This window comes from Tachypleus tridentatus, chromosome 13, assembly GCF_004210375.1.
Source record: "Tachypleus tridentatus isolate NWPU-2018 chromosome 13, ASM421037v1, whole genome shotgun sequence".
Taxonomy (NCBI): domain Eukaryota; kingdom Metazoa; phylum Arthropoda; class Merostomata; order Xiphosura; family Limulidae; genus Tachypleus; species Tachypleus tridentatus.
In genome coordinates, this window is record NC_134837.1 from 6,145,846 (window position 1) to 6,165,016 (window position 19,171).

Sequence of the window (19,171 nt, forward strand, 5' to 3'; positions counted from 1 at the left end):
CTAGTCTTACACTGCTAAATTAGGGACGGCTAGCACAGATAGCCCTCGAGTAGCTTTGTGCGAAATTCCAAAACAAACAATTCTCTGCTGTTTTTTCTTCTTTTTTTACCCTCTTTCTCTCGCTCTCTCTCTCATACACACACACATAATTAGATGTTATTGCTTGAAACTTCACTTTAATCTCTGTAGATTGTAGAATATTAACTCTCGTTAAGGTATTGACACTCACAGTGATAACGGCAATCCATTGGAAAACTAACTTCTGGTGGAGGAAGATTATTCACTGGCCATTGAATCCATAGTCTATACTTTTATTTTATCTCTCTAGATATTTATTGTTGTACTTGTGCCAGTTCTGTTGATTTGGCATAAAATATCGTGCAAAGTAACATAATATTCTAACATGTGTAATATTAACGATATTCCCTTAACTGTTCATTGTTGCTATTTCCTCAGAAGAATAATAACCTAAAGAAGGAGAAAGAAGTAATTTTTTGACTGAGTAAGTTAGAAAACTGTTAAGCAAAAAAATATATATATATTAAATATTTAAGAACGGCTCGCATAAGATGGTAAGTAAAGTCAGTTCGTTGCGCTACCTAGTCTACGCAATTATCCGATGTATTATTGCTACTAATAGTTACGTTGAGTTGTATCAGAATATTGTTCATTGAATGTAACGTATGTTTTATATTAATAATAACGTTTATTCGTGCTAGAGGTTCTGTACTTAAATATCACCATTAGTAATAAAAAACGGTATGTAATATTTTGGGAAAATATTATTTTTTTTTCAAATTTTACTCTTAAGTTGGAAATATTTACTATTAGTATTATTTAGGCGTATATCGGAATCACTCCACTGAATTACAAATTATTAATTCTGGATGATTCACACTCGTACTCATAAGCTAATTATATTTTGTAATAGGCTAAGTTTGTAAATCACTCATCGTGATTTATAATAAATAGGAATCTAGCATGTTTAGGACTAGAGGATCGCAGTAAGACGCCGTAAGTGATAATGAAATTAACTATTACCAGTACTAGGAATACCATTATTATTTTGAAGTATGATTCATGACAAATGAATGTAATAGCACGACTTAGCCCAAAGTTTACACTTAAATCAGTCGAGCATCTTTTTCCAACTCAATTTACATTCGTGGTTGATAACTTCAGATAAGTGAAAAAAACACTTTGAGTTTAAAAGTAGTTATTGACTAGAGTCTGAATTTTTTAATGTTACTAGTGATTGTAGTAGAATGTGACTGTCTGAGTGACACGTGTATAGCCATGATAATCTAACTAGTCATGCTCCTGATACAGCCCGAGTCATAGTCATACTTCATAACGAGAATGACTAGGTCAGTAGTACTGAGTCACTTAATATGACTCATCATACTACTATATGTTGATCAGCCCAGATGTTATTACACAGTTTACTTAAAGTTTGGTTGTTGTTAGTCCAGAAGACAGACTTCAGTTCTCAATTTTTTGCTTCGCTTTTACCTAAACCGAAAACATTATAAAGTTTTATACACTTAAAACAATGTAACACATAAATATATCTACAGATAAAAAAAGATAAAATGATTTATAACTTTAATGCAATTGTAATAAATTATGGTGAGTGTAATTTGATTATTTTTGTGTGAATCTTATGTCAGAATTCCTGCACCATCTGAGGCTGGTGTAGAAATGTGTTGTTTCTTAAACTTATTTCAGAAATACTCATAACATTGTGTACTTTTGTTATAAAAGTTGCTTGGTGTAAGTTTTTCCATTACTGCTGAGAGCAGCAACCATTGACTTATCAGGAACCACACTAGCTATTTTCTGTGTTGAAATGTCATTTGTCCTTTCAGTTTTCTTTTAATAATATACTTCTGTGTTGCAAATGGTTGTAATTAGCCAGCTTACAATGTATTTGTCTTTTTTTTTTTTTTAGGAATTAACAGGTATTACACTATGTATTATTATTATTACACTATGTATTATTATTACACTATGTATTATTATTACACTATGTATTATTACACTATGTATTATTACACTATGTATTATTATTACACTATGTATTATTATTACACTATGTATTATTACACTATGTATTATTATTACACTATGTATTATTATTACACTATGTATTATTACACTATGTATTATTATTACACTATGTATTATTATTACACTATGTATTATTACACTATGTATTATTATTACACTATGTATTATTATTACACTATGTATTATTACACTATGTATTATTACTCATCATTTAAGAGGTACTCGCAGTACTGAAATTTGGTTATATCATGATGTTTCATAAACACTAGAACAAATTTTAATAACAGCAGTTAATGACTGAATAATGTAACTGTATTAGAAACAAAATTTTTAAATGAACTATAAGTTCCTATGATAGTAATAATAATAAAGGATTACAACACAGTTACAATAAGTGGATCTAAAAAAATCTTTTATTTTTCTTTTGTGACAGATATGACTTGTATACCATTATTTTTTGTATTATTACACTTTATTGAATATTTGTTTTAATTGTAAAGGAATCTCATTATATTAATTTTTTGCTTATATTTTCAAACTTTAATATATAGGAATTGTGCTGCATATTGTGATTAATCTGTCATTTTAATATTTTTCAAAGCAAATTCAGTGTTTCTTATATTTGGTTTGTCACTTTCATAATGAGATTTGTTATTTTTTTAATGATTACTTTCACCATCTTCCAGTCATTTGGAATAGTGCAAAACTGCTGAAGTAAATGTAGGTGTGGATATTATTTTCAAGCTGTCTTGCATGTAGAATAGTTAGATGAACCTTATAAGGACAGTAATGTTTGTCTGGTGTGAAGATCTTAACTTGGAGGTCGCATTAGCTCTTCCATTTTTTATGATCGTAAAGTTGCATTCCACACTGTGTAATAATTTGGTAAAAAGGTTTTAGAATGTTTACAGTTTTATCTTTCTACATATAAATAATTTCATGATGTACTGCAGTATTTTAAAATAGGTCAGAGTTTGTCTTATTTTTGTAATTATAGAGATTCATTATGTACTGATGGTTTCAGGTATCAGATATCTTGTTTTTCTAAATTATGTAAAGAGTATTTATTTTCTATATGAAAGTCTGCTTGTTGTAATATAATGACAAGTTTTACATTATTAATTACCAACATACCATTTGGTAAGGTTTAGTATGGAAAACTGAATGAACCTTATTAGCTTAATAATAATTTTTTTGAAATTTTATGGACCTTATTTTTATCTCCAAACAACATTTGTCCATGAACTTAGAAAATATTATTGGGTCTAGACAGAACTTGAGGCATTGTGCTCGTTGTAGTTGGCAATTTTGAAAAACATTATCATTGACCACAATCCTTGTATTTCATTTTGTAAGAAACATGAAATATGCTACTCATGCATATGATTCTTTTTTCTGTGCTTTATGCTCTTGAATTATTTAACTATTACTAGTGAGGCATACTGTGAAACATTTATAATAGATCCATTCAAATAAAGTTGAATAGTTTTTCACATCATATACACTTTGTCTTCTATCATTTCTAAGAATTAACTGCATCAAGAATGAATAATTCTAAAATATTGCTGGGAATATTTTTTAAAAAGCAGTTATTAACTTCCAAGTACTTCTCTGTTTCTTTTGTAACAATTTTTTCTATATTAAGGCCATTAAACTGACCATTGTAATTTCTTCTATTTTTGTTAAATAATTAATATTTTTAATTTTCTAGTCATAAGTTGTTTCTTTAGAAAACTCCTAGCCTTTCTGTTATTTTTATTCCTACAATATTCAAATTTTTATGTAATATTTTGTGATTTAGTGATCTGTATGAGTGTAATATTTTGTGATCTGTATCAGTTTAGATTTGACCAAGGTAAACCTGTACCTTGAGATTGTAACATTTCTCCATAGGACACCAATCTTCTATCATGCCCATGTTTTATTTTATTGTTGGACTGGAAATGAGTGAAGGGTGATTTTAATGTGTTGACGGATAAAATTACTCATGACTGGATGTATGTTTAAATCTCTGTAGCTGTATGTCTTTCTGGTTAATAGACCATTGGTGTTCATCCAGTAAAATCTGTTTCATCTACAGTTGGGTTAAATGATAAAAAATAGTTAAATAAACATTATTATTTCTAGCTCAACTGTGAATAAAACCTTTTTGTTTTCTTCCCCATTGCACCACTTAATCTGTCTTTGTTTTTAAATCTTAAAATTCATCTGCAGTGTGCTTCAACTTCTACACTTTAACAATTAAGACTATCTTTCAGACATCAAGGACTCATTCAAATTAGCATTTTTCTAGTTATTGTGGTTGTTTGTACTTAATAATACCACAGAGTAAGTCACTGTTTGTACTTAATAATACCGCACAGTAAGTCACTGTTTGTACTTAATAATACCAGAGTAAGTCACTGTTTGTACTTAATAATACCACAAAGTAAGTCACTGTTTGTACTTAATAATACCGCACAGTAAGTCACTGTTTGTACTTAATAATACCGCACAGTAAGTCACTGTTTGTACTTAATAATACCGCACAGTAAGTCACTGTTTGTACTTAATAATACTGCACAGTAAGTCACTGTTTGTACTTAATAATACCGCACAGTAAGTCACTGTTTGTGCTTAATAATACCGCACAGTAAGTCACTGTTTGTACTTAATAATACCGCACAGTAAGTCACTGTTTGTACTTAATAATACCGCACAGTAAGTCACTGTTTGTACTTAATAATACCGCACAGTAAGTCACTGTTTGTACTTAATAATACCGCACAGTAAGTCACTGTTTGTACTTAATAATACCGCACAGTAAGTCACTGTTTGTACTTAATAATACCGCACAGTAAGTCACTGTTTGTACTTAATAATACCACAGAGTAAGTCACTGTTTGTACTTAATAATACCGCACAGTAAGTCACTGTTTATACTTAATAATACCGCACAGTAAGTCACTGTTTGTACTTAATAATACTGCACAGTAAGTCACTGTTTGTACTTAATAATACCGCACAGTAAGTCACTGTTTGTACTTAATAATATTGCACAGTAAGTCACTGTTTGTACTTAATAATACCGCACATTAAGTCACTGTTTGTACTTAATAATACCGCACATTAAGTCACTGTTTGTACTTAATAATACCGCACATTAAGTCACTGTTTGTACTTAATAATACCGCACAGTAAGTCACTGTTTGTACTTAATAATATTGCACAGTAAGTCACTGTTTGTACTTAATAATACCGCACAGTAAGTCACTGTTTGTACTTAATAATACCGCACAGTAAGTCACTGTTTGTACTTAATAATACCGCAGAGTAAGTCACTGTTTGTACTTAATAATACCACAGAGTAAGTCACTGTTTGTACTTAATAATACTGCACATTAAGTCACTGTTTGTACTTAATAATACCGCACAGTAAGTCACTGTTTGTACTTAATAATACCGCACAGTAAGTCACTGTTTTTACTTAATACCGCACAGTAAGTCACTGTTTGTACTTAATAATACCGCACAGTAAGTCACTGTTTGTACTTAATAATACCGCACAGTAAGTCACTGTTTGTACTTAATAATACCGCAGAGTAAGTCACTGTTTGTACTTAATAATACCGCACAGTAAGTCACTGTTTGTACTTAATAATACCGCATGTGTAAGTCACTGTTTGTACTTAATAATACCGCAGAGTAAGTCACTGTTTGTACTTAATAATACCGCAGAGTAAGTCACTGTTTGTACTTAATAATACTGCAGAGTAAGTCACTGTTTGTACTTAATAATACTGCACAGTAAGTCACTGTTTGTACTTAATAATACTGCACAGTAAGTCACTGTTTGTACTTAATAATACCGCACAGTAAGTCACTGTTTGTACTTAATAATACCGCACAGTAAGTCACTGTTTGTACTTAATAATACCGCACAGTAAGTCACTGTTTGTACTTAATAATACCACAGAGTAAGCCACTGTTTGTACTTAATAATACCACAGAGTAAGCCACTGTTTGTACTTAATAATACCAGAGTAAGTCACTGTTTGTACTTAATAATACCGCACAGTAAGTCACTGTTTGTACTTAATAATATCGCACAGTAAGTCACTGTTTGTACTTAATAATACCGCACAGTAAGTCACTGTTTGTACTTAATAATACTGCACAGTAAGTCACTGTTTGTACTTAATAATACCGCACAGTAAGTCACTGTTTGTACTTAATAATACCGCACAGTAAGTCACTGTTTGTACTTAATAATACCACAGAGTAAGTCACTGTTTGTACTTAATAATACCACAGAGTAAGCCACTGTTTGTACTTAATAATACCAGAGTAAGTCACTGTTTGTACTTAATAAAACCACAGAGTAAGTCACTGTTTGTACTTAATAAAACCACAGAGTAAGTCACTGTTTGTACTTAATAAAACCACAGAGTAAGTCACTGTTTGTACTTAATAATACCACAGAGTAAGTCACTGTTTGTACTTAATAATACAACAGAGTAAGTCACATATAATTTTGGTTCGTCAACTTGGAATTTAGACAGATCAAGTAAAATAAGGGAAAATAAGGCCAGGCCGGTCAAAAATAAAGTAGCCCAGGTCAGTATTACCTCTTATATTAGGAGTTTACTATTTCTCCATTGGTTGGTTTGATATTAATTGCACTATTATCAGGACATTTCACCCTTGACAAAGTCGTAATTAAACATCAACAGGACCAAAAGTGAACCAACCCAACTCATTTTGGACATGACTGCAATACTGCAATATTTGCTATGTACTGGGAAGGACACACAGACTGTAAGAGTTAAAGTTTATATAAGGCTATGTATTAATATCTTAGGAGTTCATAAAATGTAACTGGAAGAAGCACACCTGTTTGTACAAGTAGCTGAAGAAGGTGCATGTTACATTATTTTAACCCAGTCTAGAGTTGCATCTTCTGTCAAGTCAGGTTTAAAGACTGAAGCACAACTGTTTGTACAAGTAGCTGAAGAAGGTGCATGTTACATTATTTTAACCCAGTCTAGAGTTGCATCTTCTGTCAAGTCAGGTTTAAAGACTGAAGCACAACAGGCAGCTATAACTTGGTACCCAGACTTTTCACACAGTATAAACTTGTTGGGTGACTTACAAGTTAAACTATATACATGTATTAAAGTTTGTCATCAGTGATGAGATGCAGTTATTGAATGTTAGATTCATATGTCATAATTAACCTGTTTTGTTCTCTCTTCTCTGCTTAGCAGATTATATTTCATTGTATAATCTGAAAATAACTAAGTTTATGTGAACTTGAAATTGGTATTTGAGTCTGTTTATGATGCCTTAGCTGGTGGTGATATATGTATTATTTTTAAAATTTTTCTTCAGTACTTATTAACTTAAATGCATTACTCAAGAAAGTGTAATTTTTTAAATATTTATTTTCAATCTGTAGAGAAGTATATTCATGTAAACACTTTACACACATCTAAAAGCATATATATTTATGCACTTAAGTACAAATTCTGTTGATGTTAAATCTTAAATAAAATTATGATTAATATTTTTTATTCTAAACTGTCATCTTGACAACTGTTGTCAAGGCAGCTGGGAATTGTAAGGCTTAAAGCTTAAAATGTATTAATTATTATCATGTTGTTTAAATTTGTGTAGATGTAATATTCTTAGCTAGCATTTTGCAAATATTTTAAGGCTGAAATGTACTAAGTGTAAATTCCAAAGCTCAAATGTACTGTGTTTAGTATTTGAAATTAAAATTACACTGTTATTCATGTGACTAAGATGTCTAAATTTGCCTTTTACTTTGTAATTATATTTATATGTTTACTCTCTCTAGTTAGTAAGATACATTAAAAGCCTTTACTGTGCAGATTGGCCACTTTTATTTTGACTAAAGAGTGGTATACCTACAGTACTGGTCTTTATCTCTAGCTAAAATAATTGGGAGAAACATGTTACAAAAAGTTTCCATCCACAAGCTAATAAGCTGTGATATATAGCACAGCTTTGAGACCACAAAATCAACATTAATTCATGCCTTTACTGCAGGGAATAAAGGGAGATCAGCTGGAGTCATTTTTTGCCTTCAGTGCCAAGAAGGAATCTGGTACGGCTGTTTATGTTGCTAACTCATCTTGTACAAGATCTTGCAATTGTCATCATCCTCACTGTTGGGAGAGTAACTGACATTGTGTTATACCTTTAGAACCCAGGAGGAAAGTTGGAGTGGTAGTTTATGTAACTAATCTGTATAGTATGTGATATTACAACTGTCTTCATGTTGTAGTATTCTAGGAATCTACAGTAAAGTGTTCTGCTTGATGCGACAGCTGATCTGTTGTAACATGTAGCTAAGGCGATAACTGTATTCATGTCAATGTTTTGTAGTTTTCACAATGGATTTCTCTTGAAATGCTGAGCTAATTGTAGCAGGGAATGAGCCAGTATTATTGCATCTGATGGATTGTAATACCAGCAACAGGTTTTGTTTGGCTACAGCACCAGTGAGTTTTTCACATACTATTATGCTACATACTTGACTCTTGGCTTTTAGGACTGGCAGTAACCAGTGATTGATGAATGATTTCTTTTTTCTTGAGTGAATGCATGTCTGGCTTTGTTAGCTTCCATCTTCATCACTTCCACTAAAAGACAGGCATGATATAAAGCAATGATATATGACATACTGCCCAACCATCCTCTGTTATAATTGACCACATCTTCCTAACCAACAACTTCCCATGTGAAGTTCACAATAATTTACTTATATTATTGTGTTATTTATTTAATTCTGTTATTTCTTAGAGCTATTTAATTTAAGTTCCAGAAAAGCTCATTGTTCATTTTGTCCAATCTGTTTAAACTATGTTTTAGAGTGTATTAGGTCTATAATAATTTTATCAGTTTTTCTGGACTGACTTACACTTTTGTTTCATTATACTGTCTTTTGTTACCATATATTCAGTTTTTCTGCTTGAAAAAATTGTAATCAATCTTATTTTTTGTAAAGCAATATTATGTTTGAATTTTAATTAATTTGTATTTAATTAAGCATTATTTATTTAATATCCAGTATATTAATTTTGACCAATGATTTTTAGAAAATTTACTTGTTTTATAATTACTTTGAACTGTTTAATGTTTTTAGTTTCATATTCATGAGTTGATTTCATATCACTTGTTTTCTTTGACCTCAACTTACACAATGAGTACTTGTACAAAATGAATATTTATTATTAAGTCTTTGATCTTGCTGTAATATATGTTGATTTGTAAGCTGTTTGTATTAAAATAATGTTTCATTTATTTTGATTGCTATTATTCTGTTTCTCACTATCTTTGTTTTTTGAACTGCTATTATTATTATTCTATTTAAGTGACCTAAGAAAATGTTTATCTTGTTGTTAAATTTAGATTTTTGTGTAATATTTGATAACTAAAGTTTCTTTGTTCTAGTTATTTTATTATTTATGATTTTGAGCTTATCCTGACATGAATCTTTGATTTGAGTTTTCCAAAATTTTAGTATGGTTTTAATTCTGTTACACTGATTATTTTTGAACTAGATTTTTCACTAAAATGGGATTTTTCTTATTCTAACATTGAAAGGAGAAGTTTTATTATGAAAATACTGTATTATTGTATTTTATTTAGTATAACTATGCAACAGTGTAGTCTTATGTATTAATGATTTTCAAGACTTTTGCCATACTGTTTCATGTCTTAAGGTCATTGTTTGGTTAATTAACCTGTTCCATGATTTTCCCAAGGTAACTGTGGTGTTTTCTATGTTTAAAAAACATATTTGTTCAAGTTAAGATGAGCAATCTATTTTACAGCATATTCTTAGTTATCTGCCCAAATTTATTGGCAAATTATCATGTATTGCAATCAGTGCTCTTGAAATGGCATTGGAAATGGTGTTTGTGCTGATCTCTACCACTACAGAAAACATTTATGTTAATTACTGTAATTTCATTGACATACCTTGTCTATAAATCCAGATATAAAACATTCACTGATTATATTTTTGTTCAGAAATGTAGTAACAGATCATAAAAATATTAGTTTCATTAATACATAAGTATAAGGGTAGCAAAAAGTGAAATAAAAAACAAACTTTTTAAAGCTATTTTCAAAGAAGTTTGAAATGGAAAAAGTTAAGATATATATAGTAATGTTAAACCTTAATTGAGTAGGTCAGTGATCTCTTTAAAAGAAAGAAGGGTGTGCTCGCCAAGGCTATCATAATTTTATTCCTACAAATTATACTGTTCAAAACTTGTGTAATACTTTCAAACTTTAGTTGTCTTCACAAGTTTGATATTGACCACTGTGTAGGCCTGTACCTTAAGATTGTAACATTTTGGAACATTGGCCTTGAACTTCAAAATTAGTGGAAGATGACCTTCATGTGTTATTATTCCAGCCTTCTCATAATAATGTAGAGTGGCCATTTTGCTATCTTCTGTTTAATTGGTTTGTTTTCCACCACATATAAATTCCTCCACTATAATGGTTTGGTCTTCAAACATCATTGAATAGTCAGCTTGATCTAAGCATTCATTCTTCCAGCTGTTTTGATTGTGACTTATCTATATGCAATTCTATATAAGAATATTACAGACTACAAAAATAAACATGACTGTGGACATGCAAGTTACTAAGTTCTGTTAGAATATGTAAAGAACCTTATAAACATGACTGTGGACATGCAAGTTACTAAGTTCTGTTAGAATATGCAATGAACCTAATAAACATGACTGTGGACATGCAAGTTACTAAGTTCTGTTAGAATATGTAATGAACCTTATAAACATGACTGTGGAATGCAAGTTACTAAGTTCAGTTAGAATATGCAATGAACCTAATAAACATGACTGTGGACATGCAAGTTACTAAGTTCTGTTAGAATATGGAATGAACCTAATAAACATGACTGTGGACATGCAAGTTACTAAGTTCTGTTAGAATATGCAATGAGCCTAATAAACATGACTGTGGACATGCAAGTTACTAAGTTCTGTTAGAATATGTAATGAACCTAATAAACATGACTGTGGACATGCAATTTACTAAGTTCTGTTAGAATATGTAATAAACCTAATAAACATGACTGTGGACATGCAAGTTACTAAGTTCTGTTAGAATATGTAATAAACCTAATAAACATGACTGTGGACATGCAAGTTACTAAGTTTTGTTAGAATATGCAATGAACCTAATAAACATGACTGTGGACATGCAAGTTACTATGTTCTGTTAGAATATGCAATGAACCTTATAAACATGACTGGACATGCAAGTTACTAAGTTCTGTTAGAATATGTAATTAACCTAATAAACATGACTGTGGACATGCAAGTTACTAAGTTCTGTTAGAATATCTAATGAACCTCATAAACATGACTGTGGACATGCAAGTTACTAAGTTCTGTTAGAATATGTAATGAACCTAATAAACATGACTGTGGACAAAGTTACTAAGTTCTGTGAGAATATGTAATTAACCTAATAAACATGACTGTGGACATGCAAGTTACTAAGTTCTGTTAGAATATGTAATGAACCTTATAAACATGACTGTGGACATGCAAGTTACTAAGTTCTGTTAGAATATGTAATGAACCTTATAAACATGACTGTGGACATGCAAGTTACTAAGTTCTGTTAAGATATGTAATGAACCTTATAAACATGACTGTGGACATGCAAGTTACTAAGTTCTGTTAGAATATGTAATGAACCTAGTAAACATGACTGTGGACATGCAAGTTACTAATTTCTGTTAGAATATGCAATGAACCTAATAAACATGACTGTAGACATGCAAGTTACTAAGTTCTGTTAGAATATGTAATTAACCTAATAAACATGACTGTGGACATGCAAGTTACTAAGTTCTGTTAGAATATGTAATGAACCTTATAAACATGACTGTGGAATGCAAGTTACTAAGTTCTGTTAGAATATGCAATGAACCTAATAAACATGACTGTGGACATGCAAGTTACTAAGTTCTGTTAGAATATGGAATGAACCTAATAAACATGACTGTGGACATGCAAGTTACTAAGTTCTGTTAGAATATGCAATGAACCTAATAAACATGACTGTGGACATGCAAGTTACTAAGTTCTGTTAGAATATGTAATTAACCTAATAAACATGACTGTGGACATGCAAGTTACTAAGTTCTGTTAGAATATGTAATGAACCTTATAAACATGACTGTGGACATGCAAGTTACTAAGTTCTGTTAGAATATGTAATGAACCTTATAAACATGACTGTGGACATGCAAGTTACTAAGTTCTGTTAAGATATGTAATGAACCTTATAAACATGACTGTGGACATGCAAGTTACTAAGTTCTGTTAGAATATGTAATGAACCTTATAAACATGACTGTGGACATGCAAGTTACTAAGTTCTGTTACAATATGTAATGAACCTTATAAACATGACTGTGGACATGCATGTTACTAAGTTCTGTTAAGATATGTAATCAACCTTATAAACATGACTGTGGACATGCAAGTTACTAAGTTCTGTTAAGATATGTAATCAACCTTATAAACATGACTGTGGACATGCAAGTTACTGACTTCTGTTAGAATATGTAATGAACCGTATAAACATGACTGTGGACGTGCAAGTTACTTATTTCTGTTAGAATATGTAATGAACCTTGTAAACATGACTGTGGACATGCAAGTTAATAAGTTCTGTTAGAATATGTAATAAACCTAATAAACATGACTGTGGACATGCAAGTTACTAAGTTCTGTTAGAATTTGTAAGGAACCGTATAAACATGACTGTGGACATCCAAGTTACTAAGTTCTGTTAGAATATGTAATGAACCTTATAAACATGACTGTGGACATGCAAGTTACTAAGTTCTATTAGAATATGTAATGAACCTAATAAACATGACTGTGGACATGCAAGTTACTAAGTTCTGTTAGAATGTGTAATGAACCTTATAAACATGACTGTGGACATGCAAGTTACTAAGTTCTGTTAGGATATGTAATGAACCTTATAAACATGACTGTGGAATGCAAGTTACTAATTTCTGTTAGAATATGCAGTGAACCTAATAAACATGACTGTGGACATGCAAGTTACTAAGTTCTGTTAGAATATGGAATGAACCTAATAAACAGGACTGTGGACATGCAAGTTACTAAGTTCTGTTAGAATATGCAATGAACCTAATAAACATGACTGTGGACATGCAAGTTACTAAGTTCTGTTAGAATATGTAATTAACCTAATAAACATGACTGTGGAGATGCAAGTTACTAAGTTCTGTTAGAATATGTAATGAACCTTATAAACATGACTGTGGACATGCAAGTTACTAAGTTCTGTTAGAATATGTAATGAACCTTATAAACATGACTGTGGACATGCAAGTTACTAAGTTCTGTTAAGATATGTAATGAACCTTATAAACATGACTGTGGACATGCAAGTTACTAAGTTCTGTTAGAATATGTAATGAACCTAGTAAACATGACTGTGGACATGCAAGTTACTAAGTTCTGTTAGAATATGTAATGAACCTAATAAACATGACTGTGGACATGCAAGTTACTAAGTTCTGTTAGAATATGTAAAGAACCTAATAAACATGACTGTGGACATGCAAGTTACTAAGTTCTGTTAAAATATGTAATGAACCTTATACACATGACTGTGGACATGCAAGTTACTAAGTTCTGTTAGGATATGTAATGAACCTTATAAACATGACTGTGGAATGCAAGTTACTAAGTTCTGTTAGAATATGCAATGAACCTAATAAACATGACTGTGGAATGCAAGTTACTAAGTTCTGTTAGAATATGCAATGAACCTAATAAACATGACTGTGGACATGCAAGTTACTAAGTTCTGTTAGAATATGGAATGAACCTAATAAACATGACTGTGGACATGCAAGTTACTAAGTTCTGTTAGAATATGCAATGAACCTAATAAACATGACTGTGGACATGCAAGTTACTAAGTTCTGTTAGAATATGTAATTAACCTAATAAACATGACTGTGGACATGCAAGTTACTAAGTTCTGTTAGAATATGTAATGAACCTTATAAACATGACTGTGGACATGCAAGTTACTAAGTTCTGTTAGAATATGTAATGAACCTTATAAACATGACTGTGGACATGCAAGTTACTAAGTTCTGTTAAGATATGTAATGAACCTTATAAACATGACTGTGGACATGCAAGTTACTAAGTTCTGTTAGAATATGTAATGAACCTAGTAAACATGACTGTGGACATGCAAGTTACTAAGTTCTGTTAGAATATGTAATTAACCTAATAAACATGACTGTGGACATGCAAGTTACTAAGTTCTGTTAGAATATGTAAAGAACCTAATAAACATGACTGTGGACATGCAAGTTACTAAGTTCTGTTAAAATATGTAATGAACCTTATACACATGACTGTGGACATGCAAGTTACTAAGTTCTGTTAGAATATGTAATGAACCTTATAAACATGACTGTGGACATGCAAGTTACTAAGTTCTGTTAGAATATGTAAAGAACCTTATAAACATCACTGTGGACGTGCAAGTTACTAAGTTCTGTTAGAATATGTAATGAACCTAATAAACATGACTGTGGACATGCAAGTTACTAAGTTCTGTTAGAATATGTAATGAACTTAATAAACATGACTCTGGACATGCAAGTTACTAAATTGTGTTAGAATATGTAATGAACCTTATAAACATGACTGTGGACATGCAAGTTACTAAGTTCTGTTAGGATATGTAATGAACCTTATAAACATGACTGTGGACATGCAAGTTACTAAGTTCTGTTAGAATATGTAATTAACCTAATAAACATGACTGTGGACATGCAAGTTACTAAGTTCTGTTAGGATATGTAATGAACCTAATAAACATGACTGTGGACTTGCAAGTTACTAAGTTCTATTAGAATATGTAATGAACCTAATAAACATGACTGTGGACATGCAAGTTACTAAGTTCTGTTAGAATATGTAATGAACCTTATAAACATGACTGTGGACATGCAAGTTACTAAGTTTTCTTAGGATATGTAATGAACCTTATAAACATGACTGTGGACATGCAAGTTACTAAGTTCTGTTAGAATATGCAATGAACCTAACAAACATGACTGTGGACATGCAAGTTACTAAGTTCTGTTAGAATATGTAATGAACCTTATAAACATGACTGTGGACGTGCAAGTTACTAAGTTCTGTTAGAATATGTAATGAACCTAATAAACATGACTGTGGACATGCAAGTTACTAAGTTCTGTTAGAATATGTAATGAACTTAATAAACATGACTGTGGACATGCAAGTTACTAAGTTCTGTTAGAATATGTAATGAACTTAATAAACATGACTGTGGACATGCAAGTTACTAAGTTCTGTTAGAATATGTAATGAACTTAATAAACATTACTGTGGACATGCAAGTTACTAAGTTCTGTTTGAATATGTAAAGAACCTTATAAACATCACTGTGGACATGCAAGTTACTAAGTTCTGTTAGAATATGTAATGAACCTTATAAACATGACTGTGGACGTGCAAGTTACTAAGTTCTGTTAGAATATGTAATGAACCTAATAAACATGACTGTGGACATGCAAGTTACTAAGTTCTGTTAGAATATGTAATGAACTTAATAAACATGACTCTGGACATGCAAGTTACTAAATTGTGTTAGAATATGTAATGAACTTAATAAACATGACTGTGGACATGCTAGTTACTAAGTTCTGTTAGAATATGCAATGAACCTAATAAACATGACTGTGGACATGCAAGTTACTAAGTTCTGTTAGAATATGCAATGAACCTAATAAACATGACTGTGGACATGCAAGTTACTAATTTCTGTTAGAATATGCAATGAACCTAATAAACATGACTGTGGACATGCAAGTTACTAATTTCTGTTAGAATATGCAATGAACCTAATAAACATGACTGTGGACATGCAAGTAACTAAATTTTGTTAGAATATGCAATGAACCTAATAAACATGACTGTGGACATGCAAGTTACTAAGTTCTGTTAGAATATGCAATGAACCTAATTAACATGACTGTGGACATGCAAGTTACTAATTTCTGTTAGAATATGCAATGAACCTAATTAACATGACTGTGGACATGCAAGTTACTAATTTCTGTTAGAATATGTAATGAACCTTATAAACATGACTGTGGAATGCAAGTTACTAAGTTCTGTTAGAATATGCAATGAACCTAATAAACATGACTGTGGACATGCAAGTTACTAAGTTCTGTTAGAATATGGAATGAACCTAATAAACATGACTGTGGACATGCAAGTTACTAAGTTCTGTTAGAATATGCAATGAACCTAATAAACATGACTGTGGACATGCAAGTTACTAAGTTCTGTTAGAATATGTAATTAACCTAATAAACATGACTGTGGACATGCAAGTTACTAAGTTCTGTTAGAATATGTAATGAACCTTATAAACATGACTGTGGACATGCAAGTTACTAAGTTCTGTTAGAATATGTAATGAACCTTATAAACATGACTGTGGACATGCAAGTTACTAAGTTCTGTTAAGATATGTAATGAACCTTATAAACATGACTGTGGACATGCAAGTTACTAAGTTCTGTTAGAATATGTAATGAACCTTATAAACATGACTGTGGACATGCAAGTTACTAAGTTCTGTTACAATATGTAATGAACCTTATAAACATGACTGTGGACATGCATGTTACTAAGTTCTGTTAAGATATGTAATCAACCTTATAAACATGACTGTGGACATGCAAGTTACTAAGTTCTGTTAAGATATGTAATCAACCTTATAAACATGACTGTGGACATGCAAGTTACTGACTTCTGTTAGAATATGTAATGAACCGTATAAACATGACTGTGGACGTGCAAGTTACTTATTTCTGTTAGAATATGTAATGAACCTTGTAAACATGACTGTGGACATGCAAGTTAATAAGTTCTGTTAGAATATGTAATAAACCTAATAAACATGACTGTGGACATGCAAGTTACTAAGTTCTGTTAGAATTTGTAAGGAACCGTATAAACATGACTGTGGACATCCAAGTTACTAAGTTCTGTTAGAATATGTAATGAACCTTATAAACATGACTGTGGACATGCAAGTTACTAAGTTCTATTAGAATATGTAATGAACCTAATAAACATGACTGTGGACATGCAAGTTACTAAGTTCTGTTAGAATGTGTAATGAACCTTATAAACATGACTGTGGACATGCAAGTTACTAAGTTCTGTTAGGATATGTAATGAACCTTATAAACATGACTGTGGAATGCAAGTTACTAATTTCTGTTAGAATATGCAGTGAACCTAATAAACATGACTGTGGACATGCAAGTTACTAAGTTCTGTTAGAATATGGAATGAACCTAATAAACAGGACTGTGGACATGCAAGTTACTAAGTTCTGTTAGAATATGCAATGAACCTAATAAACATGACTGTGGACATGCAAGTTACTAAGTTCTGTTAGAATATGTAATTAACCTAATAAACATGACTGTGGAGATGCAAGTTACTAAGTTCTGTTAGAATATGTAATGAACCTTATAAACATGACTGTGGACATGCAAGTTACTAAGTTCTGTTAGAATATGTAATGAACCTTATAAACATGACTGTGGACATGCAAGTTACTAAGTTCTGTTAAGATATGTAATGAACCTTATAAACATGACTGTGGACATGCAAGTTACTAAGTTCTGTTAGAATATGTAATGAACCTAGTAAACATGACTGTGGACATGCAAGTTACTAAGTTCTGTTAGAATATGTAATGAACCTAATAAACATGACTGTGGACATGCAAGTTACTAAGTTCTGTTATAATATGTAAAGAACCTAATAAACATGACTGTGGACATGCAAGTTACTAAGTTCTGTTAAAATATGTAATGAACCTTATACACATGACTGTGGACATGCAAGTTACTATGTTCTGTTAGGATATGTAATGAACCTTATAAACATGACTGTGGAATGCAAGTTACTAAGTTCTGTTAGAATATGCAATGAACCTAATAAACATGACTGTGGAATGCAAGTTACTAAGTTCTGTTAGAATATGCAATGAACCTAATAAACATGACTGTGGACATGCAAGTTACTAAGTTCTGTTAGAATATGGAATGAACCTAATAAACATGACTGTGGACATGCAAGTTACTAAGTTCTGTTAGAATATGCAATGAACCTAATAAACATGACTGTGGACATGCAAGTTACTAAGTTCTGTTAGAATATGTAATTAACCTAATAAACATGACTGTGGACATGCAAGTTACTAAGTTCTGTTAGAATATGTAATGAACCTTATAAACATGACTGTGGACATGCAAGTTACTAAGTTCTGTTAGAATATGTAATGAACCTTATAAACATGACTGTGGACATGCAAGTTACTAAGTTCTGTTAAGATATGTAATGAACCTTATAAACATGACTGTGGACATGCAAGTTACTAAGTTCTGTTAGAATATGTAATGAACCTAGTAAACATGACTGTGGACATGCAAGTTACTAAGTTCTGTTAGAATATGTAATTAACCTAATAAACATGACTGTGGACATGCAAGTTACTAAGTTCTGTTAGAATATGTAAAGAACCTAATAAACATGACTGTGGACATGCAAGTTACTAAGTTCTGTTAAAATATGTAATGAACCTTATACACATGACTGTGGACATGCAAGTTACTAAGTTCTGTTAGAATATGTAATGAACCTTATAAACATGACTGTGGACATGCAAGTTACTAAGTTCTGTTAGAATATGTAAAGAACCTTATAAACATCACTGTGGACGTGCAAGTTACTAAGTTCTGTTAGAATATGTAATGAACCTAATAAACATGACTGTGGACATGCAAGTTACTAAGTTCTGTTAGAATATGTAATGAACTTAATAAACATGACTCTGGACATGCAAGTTACTAAATTGTGTTAGAATATGTAATGAACCTTATAAACATGACTGTGGACATGCAAGTTACTAAGTTCTGTTA

General features: G+C 31.3%; 1 protein-coding gene across 2 annotated transcripts in view; it reads left to right on the forward strand.

Annotated features, from left to right (window-relative positions):
• Nucleotides 1-616: 616 nt before the first annotated feature.
• The window catches only part of LOC143239826 (uncharacterized), a 48,360-nt gene continuing 29,805 nt past the window's right edge, over nucleotides 617-19,171 (forward strand). Inside the window, exon 1 of one of the 2 annotated variants that reach the window (XM_076481372.1) lies at nucleotides 617-759. The gene's annotated coding sequence lies outside the window, so the exon portion shown is untranslated. Of the gene's footprint in view, nucleotides 760-883; nucleotides 1,015-19,171 lie in introns of those variants that run through there. The other variant, XM_076481370.1, reaches the window with a different exon arrangement.